At 51.7% G+C, this 13578-nt stretch overlaps 1 pseudogene; it reads left to right on the top strand.

Moving 5' to 3' along the window:
• Positions 1-12591: 12591 nt before the first annotated feature.
• LOC101706067 (small ribosomal subunit protein eS1 pseudogene) lies at positions 12592-13560 on the top strand (annotated as a pseudogene).
• Positions 13561-13578: the final 18 nt, after the last annotated feature.

The following is a 13578-nucleotide window of genomic DNA, read 5'->3' on the forward strand; positions in this document are numbered from 1 at the left end:
CGGGTCCAGAAGGAACTTTCGCCCTGGGCCCCCCAGCCCCTCCGCGGGTCATAGGTCTGAAAAGCACCCCGGCTGTCACCCAGGACACTGGCCCCACACTCTCATCTACAGAAGGGGAAACTGAGGCCGGAGGGCGGGGACGGGCAGTGGAGTGGGAGCTCAGGCCCAGTGCAGTGCAGCGCGTGCCCAGCGGCCTGCGGTCGGCTCCCAGCAGAGCTCTGACCCAGAGCAGCCTGCCCTCCTCGCCCGCCCTGAAAGTGACAGCAAAGACATGCTCGCCTGTGACGCGGTCCTGAGGGTCCCGGACAGCAGAGGGACACGGGGGACCCACGACGTCCCGACACAGGATGAGCTTGACTTCGTAAAAACGTATCAGCCACGTATGGTGTGCAGCCTATGATCCCAGCGCTCAAGAGGCTGAGGCAGGAGAATCGCTGCAAGTTCAAGGGCACCCTGGGCTGCATAGTGAGTTCAAAACCAGCTTGAACTACACAGTGAGACACAATCTCAAAATAACAGTAATAATAATAATGATAATGATAATAATAATAATAATAATAATGTATCAATAGTGGGGCTTTGTTCTCCCAGTGCTGGGAACTGGATCCAGGGTCTGCTCAAGCTGAGCTACATTCCAGTCCTCTCCTTGTCTTTCTAATTTTCTTTTCAGACAGCCTCACTGAATTGGAGGTTGGCCTCAAAATCCCAATTCTCCTGCCTCAGCCTCCTAAGTAGCTGGAATTGTAGGCCTGAGCCACCCCATCTGGCAATAGTTGTTCGTTAACTGTAAGGACTGCACCATTCTATTCTATTACAATAAGAAATTGGGTGTGGGGTATATATGGACTTTTTATACTTCATCACCATTTTCATGTAATCTAACACAGATCCTAAAAGCAAAGTTTATTTCAAAAATAAAGTTTGGTCAGGTATAGTGGAGCACGCCTGTAATCCCAGCACTCAGGAGGCTGAGGTAGGAGGATCACAAGTTCGAGACCAGCCTGGGCTCCTGAACTACATATGAGACCCTGTCTCAAACAAATAAAATAAAAATTTAAACTGGGCACGGTGGCACATGCCCATAATGCCAGCATTCAGGAGGTTGAAGCAGGAGGACCTCAAGTTCCAGACCAGCTTGGGTAACTGAGTATGAGACCCTGTCTAAAATTTTTTAAAATACTGAAAAGGACTGGGGATGTCACTCAGTACAAATGTGGTGAGTTCAATCCCCAATACTGCCCCAAAGCCCCCAAAATCTCAACGATGAATGTGATCATAATGTATACCTAAAATGTACCAATAAACTTAAGGAAAAAAAAAGATAATATATACATAGGAAAAAAAGTCCAGGGGCCAGGGCCTCAAAAGCACAAGGTTCCGAGTTTGATCCCCAGTACCAAAAAAAAAGTCCAAAAAGTGTTAGAGTTTTGGTGTTGTTCATTTGCAGGGATGGGGATTAGACAGGCCAGGAAGTGTTCCCCGAGGAGACACAGCCCCACCCAAAGATCCCCATGCACGACTCCATCAACCACAGCCAGAACCAGAACCAGAAACGTGGGACATGCAAGGCCACTGCCACCAGGGACACTTTGCCAAGGAGTCACCCTAAAAGAATGCAGCAGGGCTCGCACAGTGAATGCAGGAGTTGGGAACATCACAGTGCATCATCCAGCATTAGGCCCTGTACCTGCACGTAACCCCGCCATGCCGGGCCATCGGGCCATGGTGTACAGCGTGTGACTCACACATTTTGTCACAGTGTTTCAACCCCCATGTTGTGACATTGGCACCATTGTAATTACAGCATCGCTTTCTGGTTTGTCTGTGACTGAAGCCTGGTCCTGTCATACGATGGCACTCCTGGTGGATTGGCTCATGGGCCTCTCACAGGATTCCGAGACCCACAGCTTCTGTCAATATGCTCTGAGTAGCGATCTGCTTGGGGAAGAATGAGTGACTTTGGGGGCCAGGGGATTGCAGGCCCAAGGCCAGGGCAGGCTAAGGAGCGACAGTCACCTCAAATAATGGAAAAAGACCCAGTGACTGTGGTGAGTGAGTGACAAGGAGGCTTCCCCCGGACACAGGGAGAGCAGCTCTCAGAGTGGAAGGTGCAGGGTGGAGCAGTGTTAAATCCTGGCTTGGGAAGTGGCCATGCTTCTACCTCGGGACCAAGAATCTCTCTCCTGGATCTGTAAGCGAGAGAAGGGACCCATGTGTCCACCCAAGACTTGTGGGTCAGCAGGAAGAGCAGCAGCTGGATGATGGGCGGACAGCTGGCCGTATGTCTGAGTACCGCAATGTTCTGAGCAGTAAAAGCAGAATTTCTGCAGGGTACTGTGGTCTGAGCTCCTTGAGAGGCTGAGGCAGGAGGGTCCCCTGAGCCCAGGAGTTCAGGGCCAGCCCAGGCAGCACACAACATAGCGAAATATCATTTCGGACAAAGGAACAAAGATAATTCTTGCTGCCTGCACCTAAAGGGCATAGAAGTCATCTTCTTTTCTGTATATCTGGGGCTTTGACACCAGGGGCGCTCCTCAGGCCGAGCCAAATGCTCTGCCCCTGCAAGGTAAGATCCAGAGCCCCTGCCTGCCTCTGCCTCCAGATGGCTGTCACCCACAACGCCAGTGTCCTATCAGGGGCGAGGCCATGCCCGGGGCCGCAACTGTCCCGAGTTGTCTGCCTGCCTCTAGTTGGGGCGATCCCTTCCCGCTATACGAGGCCTGGGGCTGTGGTTTCATGCCTGTTGCCCCAGACCCCGTCAGGCAGGAGCCGCCACACCATGGAGACCAGAGGCCCAGTGTCCACTAAAAGAGGAAAGGAGGAGCTGGGCGTGGCACCGCACACCTGTCATCCCAGCACTCTGGGAGGCTGAGGCAGGAGGGTCACAAGCTCAAGTCCAGCCTGGGCAACTCAGTGGCTTAAAGAGACCCTGTCTCAAAATACAAATTAAAAAGGGCTGGAGAAGGCCGGGGATTTAGCTCAGTGGTTTTGCCACCTGCTGTGCAAGTGCAAGGACCAGAGTTCAGTCCCCGGTACCCAAAAAAAAGAAAAGAAAAAGGGGCTGGAGATGCAGCTCAGTGAGAAGGCCCTGGGCTCAATCCTCAGTAAAGAAAAGAAAAAAGAGGGAATGGAGAGAGGACAGTTCTCGGGAGCCCTGCCAGAGGCCCCAGAGGGCTGGGCAGTGGATCTGGAGCCTGAAAGCCCAGAAACCCTTGCTGCTGTTTCCCGGGGTCCCCAGACTCAGGAGCCTCGAAAGTGCTGATGTATAGAACACGTAATAAAATGTATACGTTGAGAGGATTTGCAGAACAAAAACTTCAAAGGACGGCAATCGGCACCTGCATCTGTGACACGGGCTCCAAAACGCACCGATTGGGGCCAGAGATTTAGCTCAGTGGTTCTGCCGCCTGCCTCGCAAGCAAAAGGACATGAATTCAATCCCCAGTACCAAAAAAAAAAAGAAAGTTAAAACGCACCGACTGACGGAACTCCCTGCCCCAGCTCCATGCTGGAGCTGGATGGATCTAGACACTGTGCGCTCTACAATCTTAGGGAAGTAACAATATAAAAAGAGGGAAAAGAGAGACACCTCACCTCAACTGCAGCCCTTTCTAGATCTCTTGGTTACAGAACCTGCTCGGTGCCTTAGATCAAACACAAGCCAGTGCTGTAATACCAGCATTTGGAGAGACTGAGGCAGGACGATCTCCAGTTCAAGTTGCCTAGGCACCTCAGCGAGACTCTGTCTCAAACTAAAACATTACAGGGGCCGGGGATTTAGCTCAGTGGTTCCACTGCCTGCCTTGCAAGCACAAGGTCCCAAGTTTGATCCCCGGTACCAAAAATAAATAAATAAATTAATTAATTAATTAAAACATTACAAGGGTGGGATGTAGCTCAGTGGGAGAGTACCCTGGGTTCATTCCCCAGCACCACCACCAAAAGAAAGAAAAGATGGGTCTCACTGGGCCTAGACACCGTGACACAGTGAGCGGTGGACTGAAATGGAAGTCTCCACACTTGCAGTTGGTTTCATAAAGCAGGGCCCCAGGTGTCCCAGTTGGGGTGCAGTGTAAATCCTCCCAGGCCTTTGGGCTGGGCGTGGTGCTTGCCTGGAAGTGTGGGCCGGGCTTCCATCCCCCCAAACTCCAAAACAAGCAACACACAGGGCCTTCCAGGAGTAAAACTGGTAATATCAAGACCTAGCAAGAGGGCAGTTACCCCACTGTGCATTTAACAGTCCACGTATGCCTATCCGCTCCTTGTTTGCCTCCCTCCCTCCCTCCCTTTCTTTCTCTCCTTCTCTGTTTCTTTTTTTGAAACAGGGTCTTGTTATGTAGCCCAGGCTGCCCTCGAAATCTCAGTGATTCTCCTGTCTCAGACACCGGAATGCTGGTATCACAGGCCTGCACCACGGAATACAGCGTTTTGGGGGGGTTTTTTTGCCAGTCCTTAAACCTGGGGAAAATAAAGGGCTCCCCGTGGTGGGTTACACCAACCTCAGAGCCCAATGCAGCAGGCCGTCAGCTAACACCCAGAGGACAGAGTGACTAACTCCATCCAACTGAGCACTAGTGGATATTGTGCTCAGACGCATTTGGCTTTTTTTGCTTTTTTCAGTCCTGGAACCCAGGGCCTCTTGCATGCCAGGCAAGCGCTCTACTACTGAGCTACACCTCTAGCCCTTTTTTGTTTTGACACAAGTTCTTACCATGTAATCCATGCCGGCCTCAAACTTGCTAGGTTGCCCAAGCTGACCTTGAATTGGTGATCCTCCTGCCTCAGCCTCCCTTGTGCTGGGATCACAGGCCTGCACCACCACACAAGACCTATTTCAATACCCTGTGCTCCAGCACCAACCCCCCCACCTCAGCTGTGCTCCTCGTGGGGCCTTTGCACCAAGCTCTCAATGGTCTGCCTGCCCTAGGACACAACCGTGGCCTCCCATGCCTGGCATCCTGCTCCACACAGACCCGATTCACAGGGCACCCTGGCAGGAAATGCCTCACCTTTACATTTGTTAGGGACTGCTGGGCCTTTGCCCGAGCACTGTCCTCTTTGGAGTGAAGGACAATGGGACCCTCTTGGCCCCCAGACCCCCAGCATCTCAATCAAACCCACCAGGGTCCCCCCGATTCCTGGTGCCTTCCCAAGGGTACTGACAGGGGCCAACCCCAGGACCACACAGGAAGTAAAATAACAATGTCAAAAATATACCGGAAGTAACTGTCATGGCTGGTGTTTAGCTGTCCCCCCAAAGCCTCATTCAGTTATAGGTGGGGTTTCCACAAGTGGCTGGATCTAGGGTGTGTGCTGCTGGGACCAAGGGTGTGCTGCTGGGATGGATTCGGGTGTGAATGCTGCCAGCACTAAGGGCAGGTAGCCTGGGTAAGACGTGAGGGACAGAAAGACCTGTGGCCATGGCTTGTCACTTGTCACCTGCTGCTCTGGCTGTCTCCTGTCTGCCATGAGCTGTTTCTCACTTGCCTTGGAGCCAGCTGACAATGCATTGAAAGCTCTATAAACTGTGAGCCAAATAAACCTTCCCGCTTTAACTTTGGGTGTCGGGAATTTTGTCTCAGCAAGGAGAAAAGTAAGACAGTAACAAGGAGGCCTTGGCTTCTCCAGATAAACAATGTTGTCTTTCTGGAAAAGGCATTCAATACACTGTCATCTCCCTGAGTTGCCACTGGCTTCGTTAGGAAATAGTTACCTCCTCCCGGTCCTTCTGACATTCCAGTCCTGCTGATGGCTGCTCATTTAAGCCCCTCTGCCTCGTTGCCCCTCTCTTTATAAGCTTTTCCACTGCCCTCTTATTTTTATAGAGGGATGCATCTCACCTCCACCTACACAAAGACTCATGCTTTTGTTTTTGCTGTTTTGCTTTTTGAGGCAGGGTCTCACTCCGTAGCCCCGACTAGCCTCCATCTGGTGGTGATCCTCCTGCCTCAGGCTCCCAAGTGCTGGGATTACAGCATGTGCCACCATGCCTGGCTCATTATGTGTGAGACCCCTTCATAATGTCTCCCCTAGCCATGTAAATTTATAACTCCCACAAGGGCTGGAGCCTCTGAGTTTAAACTTGGCTTTGCACAGGCACATGCGCGCACACACACACACACACACACACACACACACAGGCACACACGAGTGCGCACTGTGTACAGCCCACCCCGTGGCTGCAGTCTGATTACAGTGGTCAGGGTGTCTCACTGGCCTGCACTCCACAGACCCAATCCCCACAGAAGCCACTGTGAGAAATGCCAAAGCCCAGGCCACTGGGTTTGCCGCTACTACCCCTCACCTTGCCAGCTTGCCCTGCACTAATCTAGCCAGTAACCAAAGCGAAGGGGTGACAGGAAGTAGCCAGATTAGAGGGCAGACTTTGGTGCCACCCAGCCGGAGGGCAGGCTCATGGCCAAGGGCCAATGTGACTTAGAAAGGAGACCCCAGGGGGCCAGCGTCCCTGCCTGGGTCCGACAGGGTGGAGAAAATGGTTTGTGAAGTCATTTTAACCGATTCTCTGGCAGCCCTGGTGTCCCGCACCCAGGGGACGGAGAGGGGGGAGAACGACAGCAGACCGGGGCCCTGCCCCCTCTCCGGGGTCACGCTCTGACGTCACCACGCACGCAGTGTTCCCCAGGCCCTGGCCCGCCTGGACGGCCCTGCTCAGTGCCCCCAAGTGTTCCGACACCGGCCGGAGTGCAGACCTAAGTGCCTGACAGGGCCTCGAAGGAAAAGGACCAGAAAGCTCCTGCCCTGGGAGGGGGACCCCAGCAGAGGCCGCGAGGGGCGCATCCTCCCCCGAGTCTCGGGCCTGGGCAGGCCCCGGGCAGCGCGCCTCGGCAGAGAACATCAGCCCTGCAGTGGCGGCTAAGACGTGGAGAGCCAGGAGGGAGCCGGTGTGGAGCCCACGCCTGTGATTCCAGCCGAGACCAGAGGGTCTCCCGTGAAAGGACAGCCTGGCCAGCATGGGGAGGCCTTGGCTCAGAGAGAGGGAGGAGTTGGGGAGCTGGCAAAGTGTCACTGGTGGAGCCAGGGGAGGCTGAGCCCCTGCCAGGAAACAGGTTCAGCTCCTGCAAGGTGGAGCGCAGGAATGGCTTGCTCTAGGAGGTAAGAACGAAGTGTGTGACTAACATAATTGGGGCTAACCTTGGGTGATTCAGGCACCCAGCCTGTGTGGCCCATTGAGCCCAGCCCCCAAAAGCTGTTGCTGCTCCCCCCCCCCATTCATCCACAGGGAGGCATTTACTGGCCTTGGGCCCTGTCTCCTGCATGGCTAAGCCCTTGCTCAGGCTGCCCCTGGCAGGGGACCTGCTCCCGTGGGTCTGGCACGGTCCTCCTCTGAGTGGGTGCTCAGGCCCAGCTCCAGGCACACAGCAACGTGCCCTACCACGAAGCCCTTGCCATCTGTGCAGTGGGTGCTGGCGACAGCAGCACACCCCACAGGACCTGAGGGACCTGTGTCTTGAAGTCTTCGGGTAACAAGGTGGGCATTTCTACGGGGGCTCAGAGGGGACAGGGGACATTGTCTCATCGGAGGACCAAGCCAGGGGCCTCTTCCCAGTCTCTCCTCCTGGGCACAGGGAGAGGGCAACTGCTGGGGTGCAGCAGGGAGCACAGGGGGGTGGGGAGGTGGGAAGCCCGAGCCAGCAGCCCAGGGTGACTTCAGGGCTTTCCCAGCAGTGTTTGTAACCCAAGCAGAAGGTACCAGCAAAGCCCCAACGCCCAGCTCCAGGGCAATCTCTGACCCAGTTTCCAGTGCTCTGTGTCCACTCAACAGTGAGCGAGATGCAGGTCGCACCCTGGCATTAAAACCCTCTCGAGCCAAGTTCTGCCCCCAGATGTTATTTCCCCACCAGCCACGTGCCAGGCTGGGGAAGGAAGGGGTCCGAGTGCCACTGATGTAGCCACCCATAGACAGACGATGACATGGAGGAGGAAAAGCCAGACCTCAAGATCACACATCCAAAATGATTCCACTCACTGAAACTGCAGGGGCTGGGAGGGAAAGGAGAGTTAAAAGAAGACACAAGCTGTCGTATATACATGTCACCAGTCCCAAGACGACTGCAAACTGCATGAACTGCAGGTGTGTACTAACAAAATTTAAAAATTATAAAATTAATTACAAAAACTCAGCCTGTCTCACCTGTGGCTGTAAAGGCCTCCATAGGAGTCACAGGCAGCCGGTGTCTAGGGGCTAGAGGTTCACAGGCACTGGGCCTCCGGGGCGCGTAAGAGTGCAGCACTTGACAGCCAACAAACACCGTTCGGCCAGTCACTGTCAGGGTAACACACCACCTGTACTGCAGTAATAGGTTCCATTGTGTCTTGTTTGGGGTGGTTTTTTTCTTTTTGGTTTTTTTGGGGGGGTTTCTTTGGTACCGGGGATCAAACTTGGGTCCTTGTGCTTTCGAAGCAGGTGGCAAAACCACTGAGCTAAATCCCCAGCCCCTGGTGTGGTTTTTTGAGACAGGGTTTTGCTACTTAGCTCAGGCCGGCCTTGAACTCACTATGTACCCAGGCTGGCTGCCAACTCTCAGCTTCCTCCTGCCTCAGCCTGCAGAGTGCTAGGATGACAGGCGTGCGCTACTCCAAGCTCTAGATTCCCACTTTGGAGCCCCTTTCACAGAGGCAAACTGGGCTTCTCTGCTGCAGTATCGCAGCGCCGAGGCCAGGACAGCCACCATCCTCACAGTGAACAGCCACTCATATCCATGTTTTTTTTAGACAGGAGAGGGTCTTGCTTTGTAGTGCAGGCTGGCCTCAAACTCGAAGCGATCCTCCTGCCTCAGTCTCCCGAGTGCTGGGATTATAGGAGTGTATCACCATGCCCAGCCATGTCTGTGTTCCACAACCATGGAAAGTTCAGGGCAGTGGAACTCGGGTCTTGTTAACTCCAGAGCCCTTCACGGAAAGCTCTGTGCTTGTGCTACCTCAGCCCCACAGGCAGAGAAGGGGCAGAGCCAGGAACCAGGATGGAGAGCCTGTGCTGCCAGTGGGGTGCTTTGGCCAGTTACCATGGTGATCGAATCATAGGATGGGCTCCCAAAGAGGTGATGTTCATTCAGGTCAGGCCACAGGGAACAGGTGGGGTCCAGAAGAACCAAGCTGGAGGAGGACGGCATCAGGGGAAGAAAGGGCAGCAGCAAGGGCTGCACAAGGTGTGGGCCTCAGGGGTGACCTGGCTAGAAGGAGGATCATGAGGCTGGGTGTGACAATCCCAGGGCTGTTGGCACACCACAACAACTTGTCCTTCTGGAACGAAGCTGGGAGGGATTTCCAGAAAGCCTTAGTAATGTCACAATCGGGACTGCCTTGAGTGAGTGCACTGTTATGGCTCGTATCTAGACATCCTCCTGAAGACTCACGTGCTCATAGGTGGGGCTTTGGGGGAGATTGGATCAGGACGGCCTGATGCTTATCAGTGGGTTGGACCACTTAAACTCACTGCTAAACGAGCCATCCTGGTTGGTGGAAGTGGGTCACCGGGGTTGTGGCCTGGAAGCATCTATTTCTCTCTCCTCAATCCCTCTCTGCTTTCATCACCGTGCCATGAGCTGCTGCTTCTCTACCACACTGCCCTGCCCTGGAGCCAGTCGACTCCACACTGAAACCTCCACACGCTATGAGCCAAAATAAACCTCACCCCTTTAGAGGTGAAGGTGTCAGGTAGCATGGCTCAGCAATGAGAAAGTATCTAAGATAAGCTTTGGTTGGGGCCGAGGATTTAGCTCAATGGTTCCACCATCTGCCTCGAAAGCGGAAGGACCAGAGTTCGATCCCCGGTACCAGAAAGAAAAAAAAAAGAAAAAGCTTTGGTACCGGGAGTGGGGTCAGACAGGCTTCCACCCAGAATGCAGAAGGCAGCCTGGGAGGCCAACCAGTGTGCCTGAGAGGGCAGTGTGAGAGGCCGTGAGGGTGAGGCCAGTGCCATGGAGACGCCAGGATGCTGCAGGAGTCAGCAACGTGGAATGTTTGAGGAAAGCCACAAGGAGTGAACAGAGCTGGCCAAGAGTGGCCATGAGGGCTATAACCACCAGCAGTGCTGTAGGACCAGGCTGCCCAAGCAGTGTGGAGTTTACAGCTTACCACAGCCTGCTCCCAGGGCTGGACATGGAACTACAGGACTTAATGTTTGCCCTGCTGGCTTTCAGCCTTGCTTTGGTTCCATTCTTTTGTCCTTCTGTTTCTCCCTTTGTGAATGGGAATGTTTACCCGTGCCTTTGTATGTCGGCAGTGCGGTATTTAACTCACAGCTGAAATTGCCTTAAATCTCAGACAAGACTTTGGACTTGAACTTTTCAGCAATGCTGGAACTGTTAGGACTTGGGCAACTCTAGAGATGGACTAAATGCATTTTTCATAAAAGGATGTGCATGAGCTGTTTGGAGGCCAGGGGCAGAATGTTATGCTTTATATCTAAATGTTCCCTTAAGCCTCATATGCTCATAGGTGGGGCTCTTGGGAGGTGACTGGAACACAGGCGTGATATTAGTCCATCAATGAGTTTGTAGCTAAAATGTAATGTTGGGAGGAGGAGGTGGTCCCTGGGAGGTGACCAGGAAGGGTCTATCTCCCTCCCTCCTCCCTTGATCCCTCTCTGCTTCTTCCCTGCCAAGCTGCCCTGCCCTGGAGCCAGCTGACGTGGACCAAAACCTCCACACACTGTGAGCCAGATAAACCTTCCTCCTTTAACTCCGGGTGTTAGGTATTGTGTCTCAGCCTTGAGGGAAGCGACTAAGACAGTCACCATGCCCAGACTCAGAAGAGGCTGGAGAAAGAGGAACTGGCAGGACAGACTTGGCATCATTGGTGGGGACACAGTAGCTGGGCACCTGGCCTCCTGGGTGGCACAGCTAAGCCACCCACGAAGGGGGTTCCCACTGAGACACTCACAGCCATGCTCTCTGGCAAAGACACCGGGCACTGCCTCCGGGCCCTGAGGAAGGGCAGGGCCTCCATGGGTGGCTGAGTGGCCCAGGCCGGAACACGGGGTCTGGAGGAAGAAAATCACTCTGTCTCTGAAGTCCACCTCACAGATGACCACTGCTAGACCTCTGCAGGGACCGCTGGACAGGACAGACATTCCCTTCTATCCTCACAGCTGTCACAGGAGCCAGGGATCATCTTAAAACAGAGTATGTCTTAGGCCCAAGGACATAAGTCGCTATAGATTACATGTGTGATATGAAATTAATGTATTATATCCTGATGCTTTCATTAAAATTCAATTGTGAGGCTGGGGATTTAGCTCAGTGGTTTTGCCACCTGCCTTGCAAGCACAAGGACCCAAGTTCGATCCCCGGTACCAAAAAAAAAAAAAATTCAACTGTGAGCTGGTCGTCCTGGTACAAGCCTATAATACCAGGATTCGGGAGTCTGAGGCAGAAGGATCCCCATGAGTTCAAGGCCAGCCTAGGCTACATACTGAGTTCAAAGCCAGCCTCAATTACATAGCAAAACCCTGTCTCAGAAATAATAATAATAAAAAAAAAAAAACATTCGGGCTGGGGATTTAGCTCAGTGGTTTCGCCACCTGCTGCGCAAGCGCAAGGACCCGAGTTTGATCCCCAGTACCAAAAAAAAAAAAAAAAAATTAAAAAAATTGTGTAATGGGCCGAGGATTTAGCTCAGTGGTTCCACTGCCTGCCTCGCAAGTGCAAGGACCCGAGTTCGATCCCTGGTACCAAAAAAAAAAAAAATTGTGTAAGGGTGCTGGAGGGAAGGGAGGGAAGAAAGGCATAACATGGACACAAAGGTGTCGTGATTACTCATAGTTGGGTATCAGTGGATACTCTGTAGAGAAATAAAGGGTGAAGAGTATAATATAAAAATGTAAAGGTAACCATGATGACCAAAATGAAAAATTTCCAAAGTATCAGAAGAAATACACGTACCCAGTTTAAAGAAATATTCTAAGGCCTATGAAAATAGGAAGATGAGCTCACTGGCACTAAGGCAGACTCCTCACGTCCACACTGCAGATGGCCAAGGCATCTCTAAAGGGAAACACCCGCCAGACGGTGCCCCAGCCACTGGAAGCTGGAGGTGCAAGAGACTGCCCAAGCAGAAAGAGTAGGAAGGCAAGAGGTAAAGGGAAGAGGAAAGGGAAACAGGTAAACATCATGAGTCACATAGTGGGGAAGACATGTAAGGACAAGATGAACACTTTATAAAAATAATGAATCAGGTCATAATGAAGTCATAACTCTTTTATTAAGTAATAAATAGCATGATTAATATTTATGCACCATGTAGCACAGTGTCCATTCACGCAGCAAAAGAAACACAAGGAGAAAGAAAACATCAGCAGTAGGAGATTTTACTTCATCTCTCAGATTACGTGAACAAAAAAATTAAGGCTGGAGAAGACCTAATGTCCTTACTGAGATAGGGTTAATTCATTTATTTATATCAGACTCTACCTTAAAAATAGATGACATCTTTGTGATGAACAACTGAACATTATTAGAGATGGACCACATGCTAAACTGTGTCACAGCCCAGCGTGGTGTCCCAGGCCTGTAATCCCAACACCAGGGAGGCTGAGGCAGGAAGATTGAAAATACTTCCAAACCAGCCTGGGCTACTTAGAAAGATCCTGTTTCCAAAATAAGGAAAGCAGCCTTTTGGCTTTCTGAGCAGCACCATGGCGGTGGCCAAGAACAAGCACCTTAGGAAAGGTGGCAGAAAGGGAGCCAAGAAGAAAGTGGTTGATCTATTTTCTGAAAAAGACTGGTATGATGTGAGGGCTCCGGCTATGTTCAACATAAGAAATATTGGAAAAACACTAGTCACCAGAACTCAAGGAACCAAAATTGCATCTGATGGGCTCAAAGGTCATGTGTTTGAAGTGACCCTTGCTGATCTGCAGAACGATGAAGTTGCCTTTAGAAAACTCAAGCTAATTACTGAAGATGTTCACGGCAAAAACTGCCTAACTTCCATGGTGTGGATCTCACCCATGACAAAATGTGTTCCATGGTCAAGAAATGACAGACCATGATCGAAGCTCCATGTTGACGTCAAGACTACCGATGGTTATTTGCTTCCTTTGTTCTGTGTTGGTTTTACTAAAAAACGGAACAATCAGATACGGAAGACCTGTTACGCTCAGCACCAACAGATCTGCCAAATCTGGAAGATGATGGAAATCATGACCCCGGAGGTGCAGACAAATGACTTGAAGGAAGTGGTCAATAAATTGATTCCAGACAGCATGGGAAAGACGTAGAAAAGGCTTGCTACTCTATTTATCCTCTTCATGATGTCTTTGTCAGAAAAGTAAAAATGCTGAAGAAGCCCAAGTTTGAATTGGGAAAACTCATGGAGTTCATGGTGAAGGTAGCAGCTCTGGAAAAGCAACGGGGGAGGAACTGGGGCTAAAGTTGAATAAGCTGATGGATGTGAACCACCAGTCCAAGAGTCTGTTTAAAATCCAGATTTTTAATAGTGATAAATAAAATCCTATTTGTGAAAAAATAAACAAATAAACAAAGCAGGGAAGCGCAAGGTCCCGAGTTTGATGCCCAGTACCAAAAAAATTAAAAAGTAAACAAAACAGGGTGGGGT

Source organism: Heterocephalus glaber, unplaced genomic scaffold (genome assembly GCF_053883595.1).
Source record: "Heterocephalus glaber isolate CG9 unplaced genomic scaffold, H.glaber_assembly_v1.0 deba00001608, whole genome shotgun sequence".
NCBI lineage: Eukaryota > Metazoa > Chordata > Mammalia > Rodentia > Bathyergidae > Heterocephalus > Heterocephalus glaber.